The sequence below is a fragment of the Euprymna scolopes genome, chromosome 40, assembly GCF_053919585.1.
Source record: "Euprymna scolopes isolate OS-2025 chromosome 40, ASM5391958v1, whole genome shotgun sequence".
Lineage (NCBI taxonomy): Eukaryota > Metazoa > Mollusca > Cephalopoda > Sepiida > Sepiolidae > Euprymna > Euprymna scolopes.
Genome location: NC_136521.1, coordinates 13,627,032 through 13,647,327, shown reverse-complemented (window position 1 = coordinate 13,647,327; position 20,296 = coordinate 13,627,032). Strand labels below are relative to the sequence as shown.

Sequence of the window (20,296 nt, the reverse complement as noted above, 5' to 3'; positions counted from 1 at the left end):
GGCCGTATCCATTCGGCTACTATTAACCGTGTGAAATAGCGTTGAATTTTAAACATTTTAATTTAAATGTTCATTACGTCAGGCAGACAGTGATCAAATCGTTATACGGTGATCCAAGCATAAGAGCTAAATTGACCGACTTTTTTAATTCAACTGAAAGTGCTCAACGATAAGAAACAAATTTCTTAAAGGGGCTGTCATAATTATTTTTTTACTATAATAATACCTACAGACACTAGTGTTTCATCCTTTCGGGATTCTTCAGTGCAGGGTGTCACGATTACTACCAGTCGAACGATTCGAACCCCGCGACACGAGACATCTCTGGCTCGATTAGCGGAGGCCGTATCCATTCGGCTTCTATTAACCGTGTGAAATAGCGTTGAATTTTAAACATTTTAATTTAAATGTTCATTACGTCAGGCAGACAGTGATCAAATCGTTATACGATGATCTAAGCATAAGAGCTAAATTGACCGACTTTTTTAATTCAACTGAAAGTGCTCAACGATAAGAAATGAATTTCTTAAAGGGGCTGTCATAATTATTTTTTTACTATAATAATTAAATACCTACAGACACTAGTGTTTCATCCTTTCGGGATTCTTCAGTGCAGGGTGTCACGATTACTACCAGTCGAACGATTCGAACCCCGCGACACGAGACATCTCTGGCTCGATTAGCGGAAGCCGTATCCATTCGGCTACTATTAACCGTGTGAAATAGCGTTGAATTTTAAACATTTTAATTTAAATGTTCATTACGTCAGGCAGACAGTGATCAAATCGTTATACGATGATCTAAGCATAAGAGCTAAATTGACCGACTTTTTTAATTCAACTGAAAGTGCTCAACAATAAGAAACGAATTTCTTAAAGGGGCTGTCATAATTATTTTTTTACTATAATAATTAAATAACATTGCCATTACACTTTACTTTAGTAATTCATAAAAATAAAACTGAAATAAATAAATCTGAGTCAACATTTTTTCTTTTTAACAAAAGCATTTATTACCTTTACTCTTGACACCACTTAAAAAGGCTTTCGCTACCACATGTCCATCTAGCCTGGTCAAATTTCCTCTTCCTCCAACCGCATGCTGGCCACAGCTGTCAACTCTCATCCTCAACTTTACATGTCTATTTGGGCATATTTTATTGGTTTGAAAATATAGGTTCTTTTTTACCAATTGTCATAAAAAGGAAGCAACTAGGATTCACCAAGCCCCATTTGTCTCAACTGTTTTGGGCCAGAACAGGGCCAGATGATGCCACAATGACCTACTTTTTGTCCAGACTGACATATTCTCGACTGCTATCAAAAAGATTTGGCTCATTTTAGATAGTTATTTACTTAATCTCCAGCTCAAGAATTTGTGGAACAAGATCGGAATGTGGGAGAAAGTCAAGTCAATGCCCACTGGCTTAGCAAACATTGCCTGGCCAGCCCCATTGGCATTTCCCAGTCAGAGAGTCTCAGGAAATTTCACTTGAAATCCGGGTGGCAAGACCTGGAAGGGTGAAGACTGAAACTCTTAGGTACTTCTACTTCTCAGGCAAAATACCTTAGTTCGAACCATTTGGGCTGATTACCGAAAACAAATTGTCGGCTGGTATTTTTTTGCACCACTATCAGGAAAAATGTCCAGAACAGCAGATTGTTGTCCAATTATATCTGGTTGAATCGATGTCTTGATTCCACAGCTAACGGAAAGGGCAGTGTAGAGGTCAGTGTCTTTATCGAGCTGGACATAAGCTATCAGAGTATTGCTCTCGGACATTATTTGTGGAAATCTGCCTACATTACTGGAGTGGTTTGGTTTCCTGCACACCGAACAAATCTTACCCCAGGTGGGGTAATGTATATGGCGAGGGGAGGGGGCCAAATATGCCATGGGCAATACTACCACACCCTTGGGAAGATTGTGGTGATTTGAGTTGTCGAGACTTGTTTCTACGATAGCTGAATACTGGTCTAACAGCACAAATAACAGATAACTGGCTGAGCTGAGACTGATCTCTGAGCGCTGCTTCAAAGGATTCTGCATGCTTGATAACATCTTCGATGGTTAGCAACTAACTAGCCTTAGCCAAAATGTTTGTTTGGAGAGTTGTATTGTTGATTCCACGGATAAAGTGGTTCCTGATGTTGATCGGAGACATGTCAAAATGGCATCTAGGACAAGCAAATTCATAATCCACTGCAAGTGATCGCATATGAACTAAAAAGTCCTTCAAACGTTCATTTTCAGCTTGAGTGAAGTTGTCAAAATTCATGCGATGAACAGCATACCATAATCATGGATTCAATTGCCTCAAGGATTTCATTTTCTGGCATGTTCAAAAACGCTGTTTGACACTGTCATAAACGGAATCCTCACAACAACTGTATAGGAGGTTCTGAATCTGCTATGGAGGTATGTTGGTAAAATTCTTATACATTCCCCAATCAATGACGAACTTTCAGAACTGAGGATCGGTCATGTTTGCCACAACAGTGAGAAGTTTGATTGAAGCAGTGGGAGGTTTGAAACACATGGAACTTTTTCGTTTCTACTGCTCCAGTAGATATCTCACTCCTGATGCAATTCTCTACCTATATAAAAGCTAGGTACAGCCAACAATGGAGTACTGTTGCCACATCTGGGCAGAAGCTGCTAGAAGCAGCTTATCCTGCCTTGACAGAGATCAAAATAGACTATATAGCTTAGTGGGAGATGTCCTTTTCTCTTCCCTGCAACCTGCAACATTGCGAGCCTGCCTCTGCTTTTTTGTTATTTTGATGGCAAGTGCTCATCTGAGCTTCAATCTATGGTCCCCCCTTGCCAAACATTCATAAAAAACACTCGTCTGGCTGAAACTACTATCAATAATTTTCCACACTCCTTGTCTGTGCCTAGACCTAAATGTAGATTCCACAAACAGTTTCTTTCTTAGAACTGCATGCCTGTGGAACTCTCTTCTGATTGCCTTCAAGTCCAATGTAAACACGTTCTTGATGAACTATCTGCCTTAGTAATCCAATTTACAAAATTCCCACTACTTATGTTCACTACACTATAATCACATTGACTAATGTATACCCATTAACCCTTATCCTCGAGTGGCCTCTGGGCCTTGATAAGTGGTGATTCCTAAGTAAAAAAAAAAAAATGACAACGAGAGACGGCTCTATCTTCGGAGAATAGGTTTGGGCAAGAGTGAGGATAGCAAGTCTATCACCAAGTATATATATATGTATAAAAGTGAAAGTGTCTGTCTGTCTGTGTGTCTACATTTCCATATGCAATAACTCTGTCAATTTTTAGTCTACAGACTCGAAATTTGATATACAGGGTACTGAGATTTGGGAAAATCGATGTGATCGGTTTTCGGCCAGAAATTTGGCGATTAAGGGGTCAAAGTTCAACGATTTGACTTTTGAGAACTCTACCAAACTCCTCCGACAATTTTTGGTCTAAATACTTGAATTTTTCCTTGGACATGGATCTAACTTAATAACTTTATTTGAGCCCAAAACAATAAATTTTAAGGGGTTATAATAGGCGTCAAAGTTAAAAAAATTGACCGTTTTTTTTTTTTTGCTCAACATACATCTCCAAGTACCCGGGCAACGTCGGACACCCATGCTAGTATATATATATATATATATATATATATATATATATATATATATATATATATTAATTTCCTTCAACAATAATCGAAACCGAAACCAAAACTTATGAAAAATTCTTAGTAAAATTATTTATAAAAAAAAATAGATGACTTGTAGTGCCATTAACTATAATCGAAACCGAAACCAAAAGTTATAAAGAATTCTTGGTAAAATTATTTATTACAAGAAATTAAAGGTCAAAACAATAAAACGACATTCACTCGGAGGGAGAAAGATGTCAGCGTGATACACAAAAGAACACACTATCGTATTAATATATAGATAACCACATATAATTACATCCTTTATCTCGAACCAGAAAGATCCGACATGCAACTCCCGCAACAACATCTTACGGAAACTGACGAACTTCAATGATGAAGGAATAATTTTTTTTTTTTTAAGAAAAGATGGTTTTTGTTTGTTCCCCACTGGAAGTTTTTTGTGTGGTATACTTTTCCCGGTGACACTGTATTCAATGCAAGCAGTGACTTTGCCAGTGTTGAACAGCACCAGCCTTTTGATTACTTGTTACCTGGAGCTTACCAACCTGCGTAATCTGAATCGCTTTACTGATATTGCGCCTGCAGATGAGAGATAGGATGATTCTTTTTCTGTTTTTCGTGTTTCACTGACAAGTCATGGCTTATCAAGGCCCATAGGCCACTCGAGAATAAGAGTTAACAAGTTCGTCGGGTAGACTCCAATCCTGGTTAAAGTATTCTACATTTTCTTAGTCAATTACATATCAATAATTTGTCAAAAAGACAAAAAAGACACCATTATTTTAAAATTTAGAGTGGGGGGTCAACTTCACAAATAAATTAAACATAAAGTGATTTCCCATTTCCATACAAATCTAAAGTTTTAGGTCAGTTAATTTTTTTCTATAGGAAATAAATTCTGTGCATTTTTTTTTATTTGGGCGGGGGGATTCTACTTTTTAGGCAATTACATGTTGTTTTACAACCTTGTTGATAAAACTTAAAATTAGTAGTAAAACTGTATAATCAACGGACCAAAAAAAAAAAGAATAGAAATGGAGCATCCTTCAATTTAAATATGAAATTGTTTCCCCCACTCTAAATTCTAAAATGATTGTATTTTTTCTTCTTTTTTCTTTTTACCAGGTTTTTTTGTAAGGTGTTAACACGTAATCGCCTAAAAAAGTAGAATATCAATTTTTGGGGGCGGTGGGGGGTATTTAACTGAGGGTATTACTCTACAAATTTATCATCAACAGCCCTCTCTAAGGAGGAAGTAATGCCGAGCAGAGTGGCCTCCTGAGTATTAGTCATCGCTTTTGCAGGAGATAGACAGGTCAAGTGGAGTTATAAAAAGCTAGCACACGAGGTGAAAGTGCACTAGTTTACAAAAAATATTTTAGCAGCTTCCAGTAATGGCACTCCAGGTGATTAGCCATAAACTAACTCCCTCCTCAGATAGAAGGTAAAGCCTGGGAAGGAGGTAATAGACCTCCTGGGACTGAGCAGAATCATCTATCTCAGACCTACAGCAATTAAGCCATTGTCAAACTGATTGTTAAGGGCGTTGCTAGTATTTTTCTCTCCTAACTACTGCCGAAAGATGTGACACAAGCTTGGAAATTGGGGATTGAAAAACCAGTACTCTAAATAAAGAGTACTCTGGCCTACAAAACAATTCTTGGGTAGCCCTGTTGGCATTCCCTGGTAAGGACCCCTGAGGAGATTAGGAATAAACAAACCCCTTCTCAAAGCGCGAGAAGGTAAAGCCTGAGAGAGTGAACCTCCTAGAACTGCACAGAATTATATCTCAATCCGACATAGCAGGGCCGGATGATGCCACAATGACCTACTTTTTGTCAAGACTGGCGTATTCTCGACTGCTATGAAAATGATTAAGGGTTGGCTCATTTTAGATAGTTATTTACTTCATCTCCAGCTCAGGAATTTGTGGAACAAGATCGGAATGTGGGAGAAAGTCAAGTTAACGCCCACTGACCTAGCAAACATTGCCTGGACAGCCCCATTGGCATTCCCCAGTCAGAGAGTCTCAGGCAATAAGCATACTTCACTTGAAAGCCGGGTGGAAAGACTTGGAAGGGTGAAGACTGAAGCTCTTAGGTACTTTACTTCTACTTCTCAGGCGAAATACCTTAGTTCGAACCTGTTGGGGCTGGGCTGATTGCCGAGAACAAATTGTCGACTGGTATTTTTTACTTAAGCAGCCGAAGAAGCGAGAAGACCCAACACTTACACAATAAAAAAATTATGTGCGTTATTCATGGAAAATACAAGCGTTTTTAAATTTTGAATTACTCTCTCTCTCTCTCTCTCTCTCTCTCTCTCTCTCTCTTTCTCCCCCCCCCCGGTTGTAATTTAAAGAAAAATTTATTTAGTGTTTGCTTTTCCTCTATTTAATCAGGACACACCTAGTCTAACCCAAAACAAACAAAAAAAGAATCTAATAAAAGGTAGTGGCCTCGTTTTTTTTTGTTTTTTTTTTTGTTTGTTTGTTTTTTTAGTTTTTTAATATCTTACCTGACACCAAGCACCTGTCCCCCTCCCCTTCTCAATCCTTATTAGTTCAACATGGCCGACACAGGTAAGAAAGAAATAAGCAAGACCCAGTTTCTCATTTTTTTTCTCTTTGTTTTCTTTTTTCAAAATTTCTGTAAAAATTATTTTCCTTGTTTTGGGTGCAAAAATTAATGAAAGTCGAACTCTTTTTTTTTTTTAATTAACAATTATTAGAATTTTCTCTTTTAAAAAATAGCCTCGCGTGTGAACACAGGAAAAGAAGGAAGTATGTTGAAACATAAACATTAAAAAAAAAAACAGAAAAAAAAAAAACAAGGTTCAATTTTAGCATAGTAACAATTGAAATATCTCCCTTTTTCGTTTAAAATTTTTGATAGAAGTGGATCTTGGTTTTAAATTTTATTTCTTGTCCTGAAAAAAAAAATAATAAATAAATAAACTCATACCTTTTTTTTTAATTTTGAAAATTGAACTTTTAATTTATTTTTGTGATCGTTCTCAGCCACCTTAGGGCGTTAAAGCGTACTATGGGGAGCGTTTAATTTTCACACAAATTCCGTTATGTTTTTAACCAAATTTTGTGTGAGAGGCTTTGTTAACTATTCTGTACTTTCAACTAACAAAAAGAGTACCATTGCAGTTTACGGTCCGTGCTGAAATAACATTATTTAGAAACCCTGGTTTGTATTACTGTACACATAGATTCGAAAAAGTTGTCAAAAAACAAATATATAACAAATAAATGTTATCAAAGGCAAGATAAGTTACTTTTCTACCTAACTGGATATGTTTTCAGTGTTTTTATTTAATGTAACATGTTTATTCAGCTCGAAAAGCATACAGTGTTTACCGATGTATTGAAAAATTCAAAATGGCGCCCGACTCTCTCTTTAACACGGTAAGTTTTGGAAAAGGTGCTATAAATATAAAGCTAGACAAAATACTGTTAAAAACTCACTCAATATATATTACCGTGGCATAAGTTGACATATATTCGGTAGTTTTTTAATAGTATTTTTCTAGTTTATTATTTATAACACCTTTTCCAGAACTTACCGTGTTAAAGAGAGAGTCGGGCGCCATTTTGAATTTTCCAATACATCGGTAAACAATGTATGTTTTTCGAGCTGAATAAACATGTTACATTAAATAAAAACACGAAAAATACACCCAGTTTGGTAGAAAAGTAACTTATCTTGCTTTTGATAACATTTATTTGTTATATATTTGTTTTTTGACAACTTTTTCGAATCTATGTGTACAGTAATACAAACCCAGTAAAAGGGTACTTTTTCAATATTTTGTATATTTTTTCAGTTTTAAGTCATTATCAAAACTTTAAATACTTAGGTGTCAATTCGCGGCCATTTTTCTTGTTCTCATCGAACGCTCAACACTTTATGTTTTTCGAACCGATTAAACATTTGAAAATGAGTGAACCCAATAAATACTTTTCCAGATAGGTAGAAGAGTAACTTATCTTGTCTTTGATAACATTTATTTGTCACATATGTGTGTGTGTTTTTTTACCACTTTTTCGTACCTCTGTGGATTGTAAAACAAACCCATTTAATAAATAAAAGGGTACTTTTTCAGTTTACGGTTCGTGCTGGAATAATAATGTTATATTTTAGAAATCCATTCTTAACGTAGGCAAAGGGAAGCCATGTTACTTTTAACTAACAGTTTAATAAGCAAAATATATCGTAAAAATTGAATTCAATTTTAAAATGCTGTCTAAAAAATAGCACAGTTCGTAAACTGCAGAAGTACCCACTTTTTGCTCAATTGTACTATAGGGTCCGTTTAGTATTCTCACCCATTTCGTATAAGATCCTCCCTGTCATATAATAAGTATTCTTGACCTGGTCCTGAAATTATACGTTTTTATCCCCCAATAAATCTATAATGGTGACAGTGATAAAGATCGACAAAACAGTTTCTTAAAAAAATTTCAAAGAAAGTTAGTGTAAGTTCCGTGTTTGGTTACAATATCATCTCAACTGGACTTCATGATGAATGCCCTGAAAAAGTCTCTTCTGATTGTTATTTACCAGTTTTAAAATATTCTGTCATTCCAAAAAAGAGACAAGTTAGTTTGAATATTTTAAAACTGGTAAACATTAATCAGATGTGACTTTTCCAGGGCATTCATTGTCAACCCCAAATATAAGCTGACATGAGATTGCAAACAAATACAGACGCAACTTGATGAATGCTATATATATATATATATATATATATATATATATATATATATATATATATCAGTGACCTGGCAAGGCCACAGGGGAGACAACCAAGCAAAAAGAAAGCAAGCAAAATTCATCCCAAAGCAGCAAAACTAAAGCTTGCCTGCCAGGACACTATATATACAAATGTAGGCAAATTTGGGCATATTTTATTGGTTTGAAAATATAGGCTCTTTTTTACCAACTGTCATAAAATTTTAACCATAGAATAGTATGATAATCTTGCAAAAAGCCTGCATATTTTCATGTAGTTTCATCCCATGGAACCAAAGATATGAGTATTTCAATATTCAATTTGGCTACCAATATATGTGTCTGTGTGTGTGTGTGTGTGTGTGTCTGTGTGTGTGTGTGTGTGTGTGTGTGTATATATATATATATAAAATAAAAATTACAATTAAATTTACCAAAATGATCCAAGATGGTAAAATTAAAGTATATTATAAATATTAAAGAATTAATATTTATAAAGTTATCTAAGCCAGATGTAAAAGCTCGATAAAACCAAATAGGAGATAGAGCTTATAATACGATCCCGCATTTTGCTAATTCCTACCCTCTGATGAGAAGGAAAGTATTTCTTCGAAACTCCACGAATTAAGGACTATCCACTTATCTAGTGTTTCCTTTTCAGATTAAATGTTTTTAACTCATTTCAAAGGGTTTTTAACATGTTTTATTAATTGTTTGCTCGTATATATATATATATATATATATATATATATATATGTGTGTGTGTGCTGATGATGCTGACCTGGTGACACACTCCCCAGTTGATATGTAATTAGTGACAGATCTCTTCACGAATGCTTGAACCTGCTTCGGACTGACAGTTAGCATTAAGAAAACTAAGCTCATTTACACACCCGCTCCTGATGATCTGTATGTGGAACCTGATATCTTCATCTATGGAAAACACCTTGAAGTTGTAAAAAATTTTGTATACCTTGGTAGTACCTTACCAAATGATGGCACTCTTGATGCAGAAATAAGACCGAGAATCAGCAAGGCATCAGGCGCATTTGGAAGGTTACAAGATAGAGTCTGGTCTGATGGTGATCTAACTCTGACAACTAAAATGTCAGTATATCAAACATATGCAGTGCCATTCTTACTCTATGCCTCTGATACATGGACCTTGTACCGGTCACATGCAGAACTGCTTGAGAAGTTTCATCAGCACTGCCTGAGACGCATGCTTGGTTTAAAGTGGGATAGTTTTTTCCTTGATACATATGTCATAATAAGGCCAAAATATTGCTTCTATTGTTCCTATTTACAATGCCTCCCCACGGGACAGAGTTAGACACCAGGGTCGTTTTTTAACGTGGAGAAAAGGAACAAAAATAAAAATTGTTTCAGTCGTGAAGAATTTCTCCTCCACTGACAGAGAACAAAAAATTGAAGTGTAGCATCTGAAGAACAGATGGTATTTATTTGCTCCCCCACCGAGCAAATTAGGCACAAGGCCGATTTTTAATGTGAGGAGTGAAGGGAGGGGGAAGGGAAAAAGGGGACCAGCTCCCGAGAGGTGGGAAATGGGAGCTGGTTAATGGTCAGGCATGTGGGGTTGCCCCCACATCTGGTCTTTGCTAGTCATAGCTAGTCATAGCTTGCAGCATCTGCCGGAACAGATGGTATTTATTTGCTCCCCCACTGAGCAAATTAGGCACAAGGCCGTTTTTAATGTGAGGTAAAAAACCAGCTCCCCTAAAAGTAGGCAAAAAGGGGGCACTCTGGTTACCAAAAATAATAATTGTCCCAGTATAGAGGGTTTCCCCTCCATTGACTGGTACAAATTATCTTAAGTGCAGCATCTGCCGGAACAGATGGTATTTATTTACTCCCCCACTGAGCAAATTAGGCACAAGGCCGTTTTTAATGTGAGGTAAAAACCAGCTCCCCTAAAAGTAGGCAAAAAGGGGGCACTCTGGTTACCAAAAATAATAATTGTCCCAGTATAGAGGGTTTCCCCTCCATTGACTGGTACAAATTATCTTAAGTGCAGCATCTGCCGGAACAGATGGTATTTATTTACTCCCCCACTGAGCAAATTAGGCACAAGGCCGTTTTTAATGTGAGGTAAAAACCAGCTCCCCTAAAAGTAGGCAAAAAGGGGGCACTCTGGTTACCAAAAATAATAATTGTCCCAGTATAGAGGGTTTCCCCTCCATTGACTGGTACAAATTATCTTAAGCGCAGCATCTGCCGGAACAGATGGTATTTATTTGCTCCCCCACTGAGCAAATTAGGCACAAGGCCGTTTTTAATGTGAGGTAAAAACCAGCTCCCCTAAAAGGGGTCACTCTGGTTACCAAAAATAATAATTGTCCCAGTATAGAGGGCTTCCCCTCCATTGACTGGTACAAACTATCTTAAGTGCAGCATCTGCCGGAACAGATACTACACTTTGATCTTGTTTATATATTTTATTGAGAAAGAAAAAATTGAACATAAAAAACGTACAAAAAATTCAATTCAACAAAATTAGGCACAAGGCCCTACAAGAAATTGGGAGGGGGAGGGTACAGGGTCTTTTTGACTACGTAACAGATGAGACTTTGAAGTCTTACTCTTGACTGGCAACATTTACCAAAATACCTCAATCACTCTGTGGATCCTAATCTAACTAATAACCCCAGCGTTCAATGTAAAATTTAACTATGTACAATTTGTATATTCATTTCTGTATGTTGTGTGTGCATTTTTTTTTTTTTTTTTTTTTTTTTGTGTGTGTGTGTATGTGTGAGAAAATAAAGTTCGATTTCATTAGAAAGAGTTCTTGAATTAATTGGCATAAAATGTTCGTGGAGTGGGAAAAAACTAATGAAAATGTTCATTTCAAAAATAAGGAAAATCTACTAATGTGTTGTTAGTAAGACCCCCCCTGTACTATTCTATGTGGCTAGATCCCCCACTGTTTTCCGGGGAACCGAAAACAAGCAGAGCATCCCTAATGGGGTTTGGGGAAGTCGCCTTAATGGAGGTGGGAGAAAATAAAGCAACGGATGGAGGGGGTAGGAAGGTGACCTCTGAGTAGGGGGGATGATCGGGGGCATCAGAAAATAAAGATGAGGAGCAGGGGGGGTTGGGCAGACTCAGAGGTTCTCTAATACCAAAAAATAAAATCAGGAACAGGATCTCATTTGTACCACCAGTCAAGAGTTACTTTACTGAACTTATAATGCTAACCTAGGCGGGATGGGTTCCGTAGGACCCAGCACCGCCCATGCCATGCCTAAGGAGGGAACACGTATTGAAACTTGGCTCCTCGACGGATGCACAAACTAGTGCTGTGCACCCACCTCTTGTCAAATTCCACTCTAGGCAACCTCTTCCAATCGCATCTGATCTTTACTTTAAGCAAATGTTTAAAGTAAACGATCAGATCCCGATCAGGAACAGATGTCCCTTCGTGGACCAACTTGAGGCGCGCGATCCGAATGGTCATGCGCGCTACTGCTAGGATCGCCAGGAAAACCAAACTTTCCTCCCTGGGGAACGGCGGCTCCATGTTGTACACAAAAGTTCCTACGTCGAGATCGAGCAGACACTCGGCATCGATGCGAGCTGTTACCCCCTCGACGTACCTTAATAGGGGCTGTATCCGGCTGCAACTAAAAAATGCGTGCTCGATTGTTTCGGGCTCGCGTTCGTCACAGCACGGACAGAAGCGGCTGGTATGTTCTTTATACCGGAAAAGTACGTCGAAGAGGGGCAGCGCATTTCGGACCAGTCGCCAAGTCAGGGAGAATTCCGAGTTATTCAGAATCTCCCGTCCCGGCGCCCAACGCCATTGAGAACGGACAATCTCCATCGACCATCCCATCCGCCTACAAAGTGGATCCTTCGCGGTCCCCTCCATTAAATCCCGATACAGTTTCTTCCTTGGCTGATCGAGGACATTGGTCCCCGGCAAAGCTCTAAGAGCGGTTCGGCATTCGGAGAAGAACTTGGACTCCCCCTTCGGTCTACGACGACCTTCTACCGAAGGGTTGGGTTTGAGGTTGGGAAACGAGTTCTCAACCACAGGGACCCAAGGAGCGTCTCCTTCAAGCGAACGACCCAGGAAAGCCAATCTCTCGGCGTTTCTATGACACAAGAGACTGGGCTGACCCAGGCCTCCCTCGCTCGGATTTTGAACACAGACCTCTCTGCAGACATAATGCTTACCCTCGTTCCACAAAAGTGAATCGAGGCGCCCTTGTAAGCGGGTTAGTTGTTCTGCAGGGAGAGGAAGTACAGACAAACGGTAAAGGATGAGCGGAAAGACGTATGTAGCACACGCCTCCGCCCGACCCTTCAAGGACAATTTCCTTCCAATCCAAGTCTTTACTGACGATTTGACCTTAGACTGTACTTCCGACCAATTCTTTTCCAGCTGAAGTCCCGGTCCAAACCAGACACCGAGAATGCGGACCGGTCCATCGGTCCAGCTGAAAATACCTGGAAGCGAGTTTACCCCGGTCCAGGCCCCCAACCGCAGGCCAACAGACTTGCTACGGTTGAAGATGGCCCCTGTTACTTCTTCGTATCGAGCGAGCGCCTCGACCACCGCTTGAACGTCCGTGAGGCAAGACACGAACACGGTGACGTCATCGGCGAACGCGGAAACCCTGGCTCGTGTGCCTCCAGGGAGAGCTATTCCGCGCAGGACTGGTGTAGCCGCCTCGTCCCTTAACTTGCGAAGGAGGGGTTCCAACGCCAGGACATACAACAGAGGCGACAGCGGACAACCCTGTCGCACCGACCGAGAGACAGCGAATGACTCCGACAGCTTACCGTTGATCTGCACCGCTACCGTCGGCCTGTCATACAGAACAAAGATCCACTTGCGGAAGTCCGGATTAAATCCGGCGGCCTCTAGCACAGATCCTAGGAACCGATGGTCGACTCTATCGAATGCCTTGGACTGATCCAAACTGATCAGCGCGGCTTCGGCGTCGTCTTCTGTCCCCTCTATGATCGAGCGTATCAAGTGCAAATTGTCTTGAATCGATCTCCCCTTCACAGCATAAGTCTGGTCCGGTTCGATCAAGTCAGTGATGACAACCTGCAAGCGATTCGCAAGAATCTTTGCCAAAATCTTTAACTCTGTGTTTAGCAGAGTCAAGGGCCTAAAATCATCAAAGTTTTCCCTCCCACCATGCCGTTGACCTTTCCTCAGCAATGTGATCACACCCTTGGTCACCTGTCCAGGGATGGAACCCTGGGCAAACCAATGGTTGAACATATCCTTCAGAATAGGGACCAACATGGGCGACAGCCTCAAGTAAAACTCGTAGGGTAAACCATCAAGCCCCGGGGATTTGTTATAGCCGACCTGCTTCAACGCAGTAATGACCTCATGTTCAGTAATAAGACCATCACAGCTAGCCGCCCGAGCCGCCGTGAGGCGGGGCGAGTCAGCCAAATAGCTGCCAAACTCATCAACCCTGAGTCCGGGTAGTTGGGTGAAGCGCACCGATAGATGCTCCCGAAACCCCTCGCAGATCTCCCGAGTCGATACTAAGGGGTGTCCTTCCAGGTTATGTACTTTACGAATGTACCCATCCGAACCGCGCCTTAAAGCAGCCTTACGCTCAACAGCGTCAACATTCACAGCCTCGTTAGAAACTTTCTTTAACCTAGCCCTAACTACTTGACCTTCATACCGCTCGCTAGCCAAGCGGTTGAGATCTTGTTTAGCTAGTGCTAACTCTAGGGGGTCCCCCCCCCTCCACCGCCCGGGTCAGCTTATCCTCTAAACGCTTCTTTGCCTTAGCCTTATCTATCGCGAGGCGTTGGCTATACTGGACAGAGAAGCGTCTAATTTTGGCCTTGAGACTAACCCACCACTTACTCCCTGTAACCGCCCCCACTAAAGCCCGCTGAATTAGCTCAGTGACCTTCAACCGGTAGTCCTCCAGCTCCAACAAGGTGCTGTTGAACTTCCAGTATCCGGCCAGTTTAGGCCTAGCACTTAAGCTCAAACGGGCCATAACAAGTTTATGGTCCGAGTGTCCTAGCAAGTGGAACGTGGGGCAAGATAGGAAGTCTACATCGCCTCTTCTAACTAACATCCGATCCAAGTAAGTGCTTGGATGGGAAGGCACTACAGGATGCCACGTCCACATCTCCCGCCCCGGATGATCCAGACGAAATCTGTCGACGAGATCGCACGAGGCCATCAGGTCAGACAGACTGCTGTCACACCACGCCGACCCGCTAGTCCCCCCGACCTTATCTATTTTGGGATCAAGGATTGCATTCCAATCCCCCATTAAAACTAACCGTTCCGGATCCACTAAGAAGCCCTCCAACCGTCGAAAAAAGGTTGCCCTCTCTACAGCAACATTGGGAGCATAAACAGCAACAATCCGAAAAACACTACAATTAACAGCAACATCAACAACAAGCGCCCGCCCGTCCTCGCCTGCGTGAACAACATTCACCGACGCTGACAGGGTGCGACTCACTAGCAAGGAGATTCCACGACTATAGGTATTGCCATATGCTGAGTAGACATCGTAATCGTTTACCAGCACCTGACAATCCGCGTCACAAACAAAGTGGGTCTCCTGGATAGCGGCAATATCTACCTTGAGGGACACCAAGTCTCTCACAACGCGCGAGGCCTTGCTTCGACACCTGATGCCCCTCACATTCAATGTAGCCAAGTTCAAAGACATGATCACTTACCTCAAGCACTGTCACAGACGGGTCTGAAATCCTGGGCAGTGAGGACATGGCAGGCCTGGCCAAGGCTGCCGGTAAGTAAATCCGATGAAGGTGATCCATCCTTGGCCACGCCCCCCACGTCCAGGGGGAAGGTTAGTTTGAGTGCCCTGTATAGCGATGGGTGTACATACATGGGGATTCTACCCTCACATTTAAAGAAAATGTTGGTCAGTGAAGGATGGTCCCTATCCACCAGCTGCTGGCCTGGGATCGCATTCTTCGCTGCCTTAATCATTGCCCACATTCCTCCAGTCCTACCGTCCTTGTTGACCCTAACGAAAGTGGTCAACAAGGGAGCGTCCTTGAATTTAGTGGGGTCTGTTACTAGGTCTCCACCGACTTTTTCAAAGTTTTTGAGTTTATTGTACCGGACCTTCTGTTGTCCTTTAAGGTCCGGAGCCGGTTGGAGAGGGTCTGTTTCACAAATCCTGCTTCCTGGCAGGAAGGGGAGCTTTTTGGTCCGTTCAGTGCGGACTTTGGGAGTGGGGGAGGGGACCTCTTTTGGTTGATGGGGAGGCTGAGCGCTTGGGGAGGGGGTAGCCTGCTCGTTTTCTTCTTTTTGGCTCCTGTCACGGGATGAGGGGCGGGAAGAGTTTCTTGGGGCCTTTATAGGAGAGGGGGAAGGTTGTTCGGGTTGCTGGGGTGTTGGGATCACAGGGGGCTCATCCTGTGTTGTTGTTGCGAGGGAGTCCTTCTCAGTCTCAGTGGGGGTAGGAGGGTTTGCGCGTGTCTTGCGGCTTTTCCTCCTCCTGGCCCTCCTGATCTCTGTTGCGCTCAGGGCCATAGTGACTGTTGTTGTCTCTTCCTCTGCCTCTGACGCGGCCTCCTCCTTAGATTCTGGTAGTTTCCTCTTGTTTGAGGAGGAGGGTGTCTGTGTGTCCATTTTCTCCGTCTCGCTCTTCGGTTGTTCTTGGTCTTGGGTGACTGTCTGCAAGGATGGCTGTTTGTTGATCTTGCCTTTCTTTACGACCGTCACCCAGCCTGTCGGTGCCTCTGGAGGATTTGCGGCCGGCGCGGGAGCAGCGGCTTGATTTGTTGTCACGCTTGTTCCCGCCGCTTTTGTGGGCTTCTTCCCTCCATTCCTCTTTGGACAGTCCTTCGCCATATGCCCTTGTTGTGTGCACAGCCAGCAATGAGGCCTCCTTCCTTCCACTATAAGGGAGAGTGTCCACTCTCCGAACTTGAGTGTGGCTGGGATGGCGTAGAATCCAGCCTTGTCCAGGACCATCTGTACTTTGTAGTCCCCGGTCATGATGTTTCTTAATCCGCGGACCGGGGTGACTTCCTCTACGTCTCCATACTGGCTTAGGATAGCCCCCAGTTGTTTGGCCTCCATATAGCAGGGGACGTTTAGAGCAGAAACATTTGCTCTCCTCTTGTTCATATAGATGGGTTGGAGCTTTATGTTCCTGCTCTGAAGGCAGGTCCTGGACAGCCTGACTGCGTCTTCGGAGGTGGGGAGCAGAACATCCCACTGTGCGTAACTCCTTCTACAGATGTAGTTGGCGGGAATGTTCTGCTCCAGCAACACGTTCATCATGGTGTCCTTGTTGACGCCCGTCAGACCCCTTGTCTTGGTGTCTGAAGTTATCAGCGAGAGCACTCTTTTCTCCAGAACTTCCACTTGACCCGGGAGGGGTTGGATGTTGTTCCCCTGGGTATACTCCTTGTAAGTGGAGTCGAAGAGTGCTCTGCAGTCTTCGGGCGTCAACTTCCCTTGCTGCTCTTTGGGGCCCCATGCCGGTCCTCCATCCTGGTGGGTGTCAGCTGGACTCGGGTTGGGGGGCGTAGCTGGTGTTGTGGGGCTCTCTCTTGTTATGGGCATTTTTGGTTTCGGAACTGGGCCGTTACCAGGCAAAGTAGGCCATTGTGTCTTTGGCGTTGTTTCGTCCTGGCTTGGTTTGCTTTCCGGGCCGCTCCCCTTTCTTATTTTCTTCCTTTGCTGGGTGGCTGTCCCCTTGGGGGATGGAGATGTCTCCCCTTCTGGTGCCGTGTTCCCAGCTGGAGCCTTGGTGGGTACTGTCAAGGGTGTCTCTCCTTCCAGCTTGCTTTTGTTACCACTGGCCGGAGAGTCACCCTTTTTCCGTATTTGGTCCTCTTGGGGAGTGTTGGGGGGCCAATCACTGTCTTCCCCGCCGAATAGTGAGCAGATGGAGGCTATTACATCTTCATCCAGCGCCTCGGTTTGGTCCGCGGTGCTGTTCTCCTCCTTTCCTGTTGGGGAGTCGCCCTTTGGGGGAGCGGGGGATGGGTTCCCCGGTCTTCCTCCCTTGGTTCTGCCGTCCTGGGGTGCAGCTGATTGGCTGGGTTCTGCACTTTCCCCAGCTAGTGACTTAACGGCAGCTTTTTCCGCTGGGTTGCCCTCGTGGGGAGCGGTTGTAGGTGCTTTTTGGGGGGTCGCCGCGGGCTGCGGCCCTACCCTCCCGCTTTCTTCCAAGGTCGCCGCGCGCCGGGGCCCTACCTTGTTTCCTGGCGCCGTCTCGCCGGGAGATGCATCAGCTCCCTCACATAGGGAGTCGTTCGCAGTTGAGATGCTGCGCATTTGGGGTGACGTACCCCTCCTGCCTGGCATCGTGGCAGTTGCACTGGCCGCTGGCGCGGACCAAAGTGTAGTGGGGGAAAAGAAAACCCAGGGGAATGGAGGGGGAGGAGGGGGAGGAGCGGACTTTGAAGAAATTAGAGTTTTTGACTTCCCCTCACGGGGATGTCGGGTTAGCAGCTCAGATCCCCCCGCGAGGGGGGAGAGCAGAGAAGAAAGACGCAGTGGGTGCTAGCGGGTCAGAGTGCCGCGTCGCAATTAAGAGAGAGAGGGGATAGGCATCCCTGCCCACAGAGGGGAGCAGAAACGAAGCACCCGCCCTACCCCACGTCACCCTACCCACTAACTTACCCCAACGGAAGCGAGAAAGAGAACCCTGTCTGCTCGATCCACTGGGAGAGCAGCGAAGATAGACAAAGTTTGGGCCTGGCAGGTCAGAGTGCTGCTCAGGCAATTAAGTGTGGAGGAATTAGACCATCCCCTGTCTCTAGAGGGAAGAGACCGGAACGAAGAAAAAACGCATGCAAAAAAAAAAACAACAAAAGCAGGTCTCAACTACCAGCTAGTGGTGCTGGTCCCGAGATTCCAGTCTCCCAAAAAAGGGGATCGGTTTCCGGGTCCAAGCTCCCACAAATGTGGAGTCGGTCCTTTAGGTCCTGACTCCCCAAAGGAGGGGGTCGGTCCTTGCTAACGAAAGTTAGTATGAAAACACCTTAACCTAGCCCGAAAGCCCGGTGGCGGAAAGTTTAGTAACTGAGAGAACAGATACTACACTTTGATCTTGTTTATATATTTTATTGAGAAAGAAAAAATTGAACATAAAAAACGAACAAAAAATTCAATTCAACAAAATTAGGCACAAGGCCCTACAAGAAATTGGGAGGGGGAGGGTACAGGGTCTTTTTGACTATGTAACAGATGAGACTTTGAAGTCTTACTCTTGACTGGCAACATTTACCAAAATACCTCAATCACTCTGTGGATCCTAATCTAACTAATAACCCCAGCGTTCAATGTAAAATTTAACTATTTACAATTTGTATATTCATTTCTGTATGTTGTGTGTGCATTTTTTTTTTTTTTTTTTTTTTTGTGTGTGTGTGTATGTGTGAGAAAATAAAGTTCGATTTCATTAGAAAGAGTTCTTGAATTAATTGGCGTAAAATGTTCGTGGAGTGGGAAAAAACTAATGAAAGTGTTCATTTCAAAAATAAAGAAAAAACTACTAATGTGTTGTTAGTAAGACCCCCCTGTACTATTCTATGTGGCTAGATCCCCCACTGTTTTCCGGGGAACCGAAAACAAGCAGAGCATCCCTAATGGGGTTTGGGGAAGTCGCCTTAATGGAGGTGGGAGAAAATAAAGCAACGGATGGAGGGGGTAGGAAGGTGACCTCTGAGTAGGGGGATGACCGGGGGCATCAGAAAATAAAGATGAGGAGCAGGGGGGTTGGGCAGACTCAGAGGTTCTCTAATACCAAAAAATAAAATCAGGAACAGGATCTCATTTGTACCACCAGTCAAGAGTTACTTTACTGAACTTAAAATGCTAACCTAGGCGGGATGGGTTCCGTAGGACCCAGCACCGCCCATGCCATGCCTAAGGAGGGAACACGTATTGAAACTTGGCTCCTCGACGGATGCACAAACTAGTGCTGTGCACCCACCTCTTGTCAAATTCCACTCTAGGCAACCTCTTCCAATCGCATCTGATCTTTACTTTAAGCAAATGTTTATCTTGGCTCGAAGCCCACGGAGGTCCCTCTTCTTGCGAAGAAGCTTGAGCATCTGAAGAACAGATGGTATTTATTTGCTCCCCCACTGAGCAAATTAGGCACAAGGCCGTTTTTAATGTGAGGTAAAAACCAGCTCCCCTAAAAGTAGGCAAAAAGGGGGCACTCTGGTTACCAAAAATAATAATTGTCCCAGTATAGAGGGTTTCCCCTCTATTGACTGGTACAAATTATCTTAAGTGCAGCATCTGAAGAACAGATACTACACTTTGATCTTGACCCGAAGGCCAATGTTATTAAAAACCAGATGCGTTGGGCGGGTCATCTTGTCTGGCTTGATGACTATCAACTCCCAAAACAGTTGTTTTATGGCGAGCTCCTTCTTGGCAAAAGACCCCAGCACAAGCACAAAAAACATTTTTGTGATAGGTGAGCTTTCATATTCCTGTTGACAGTTAGAAGTCCCTAGCATATGATCGCAAGCAGTGGAGGACACTGATAGACAGGGGTGCAGAACAATTTGAAGTACCCAAGCTAGACCAAGCAAAGCTCAAGAGAGCATGTAGGAAATGCCAAACCTTGCCACTCAATCACAGAGATCTTTGGATCTGTGACCAGGCTCTGCTGTCCAAGCCAGGTTTCGTTACTGTCTCCAGGATGCATTTGATTAGAAACATACGATCCTTGAACAGTTAACATTAAACGCGTACTAGCAATCAAAACTCTGAAGACAGGAAATCCAATAAACAGGTTTATTGAGGGTAGATAGAGTAAAAAAATGAAAGAAACAAAACATACCATTGTTCAGAATACAAAGAGAAAAAGTCCAGAACGAGGTTATAAAAGGGCTGAATCGTGGAGTCTTATGCATA

At 43.0% G+C, this 20,296-nt stretch overlaps 1 protein-coding gene across 1 annotated transcript in view; it reads left to right on the top strand.

Moving 5' to 3' along the window:
- The first annotated feature begins 6,166 nt into the window (after positions 1-6,166).
- Positions 6,167-20,296, top strand: part of LOC145265378 (uncharacterized) — a 51,121-nt gene continuing 36,991 nt past the window's right edge. Inside the window, exon 1 of the mRNA XM_080121170.1 lies at positions 6,167-6,245. The gene's annotated coding sequence lies outside the window, so the exon portion shown is untranslated. The remainder of the gene's footprint in view (positions 6,246-20,296) is intronic.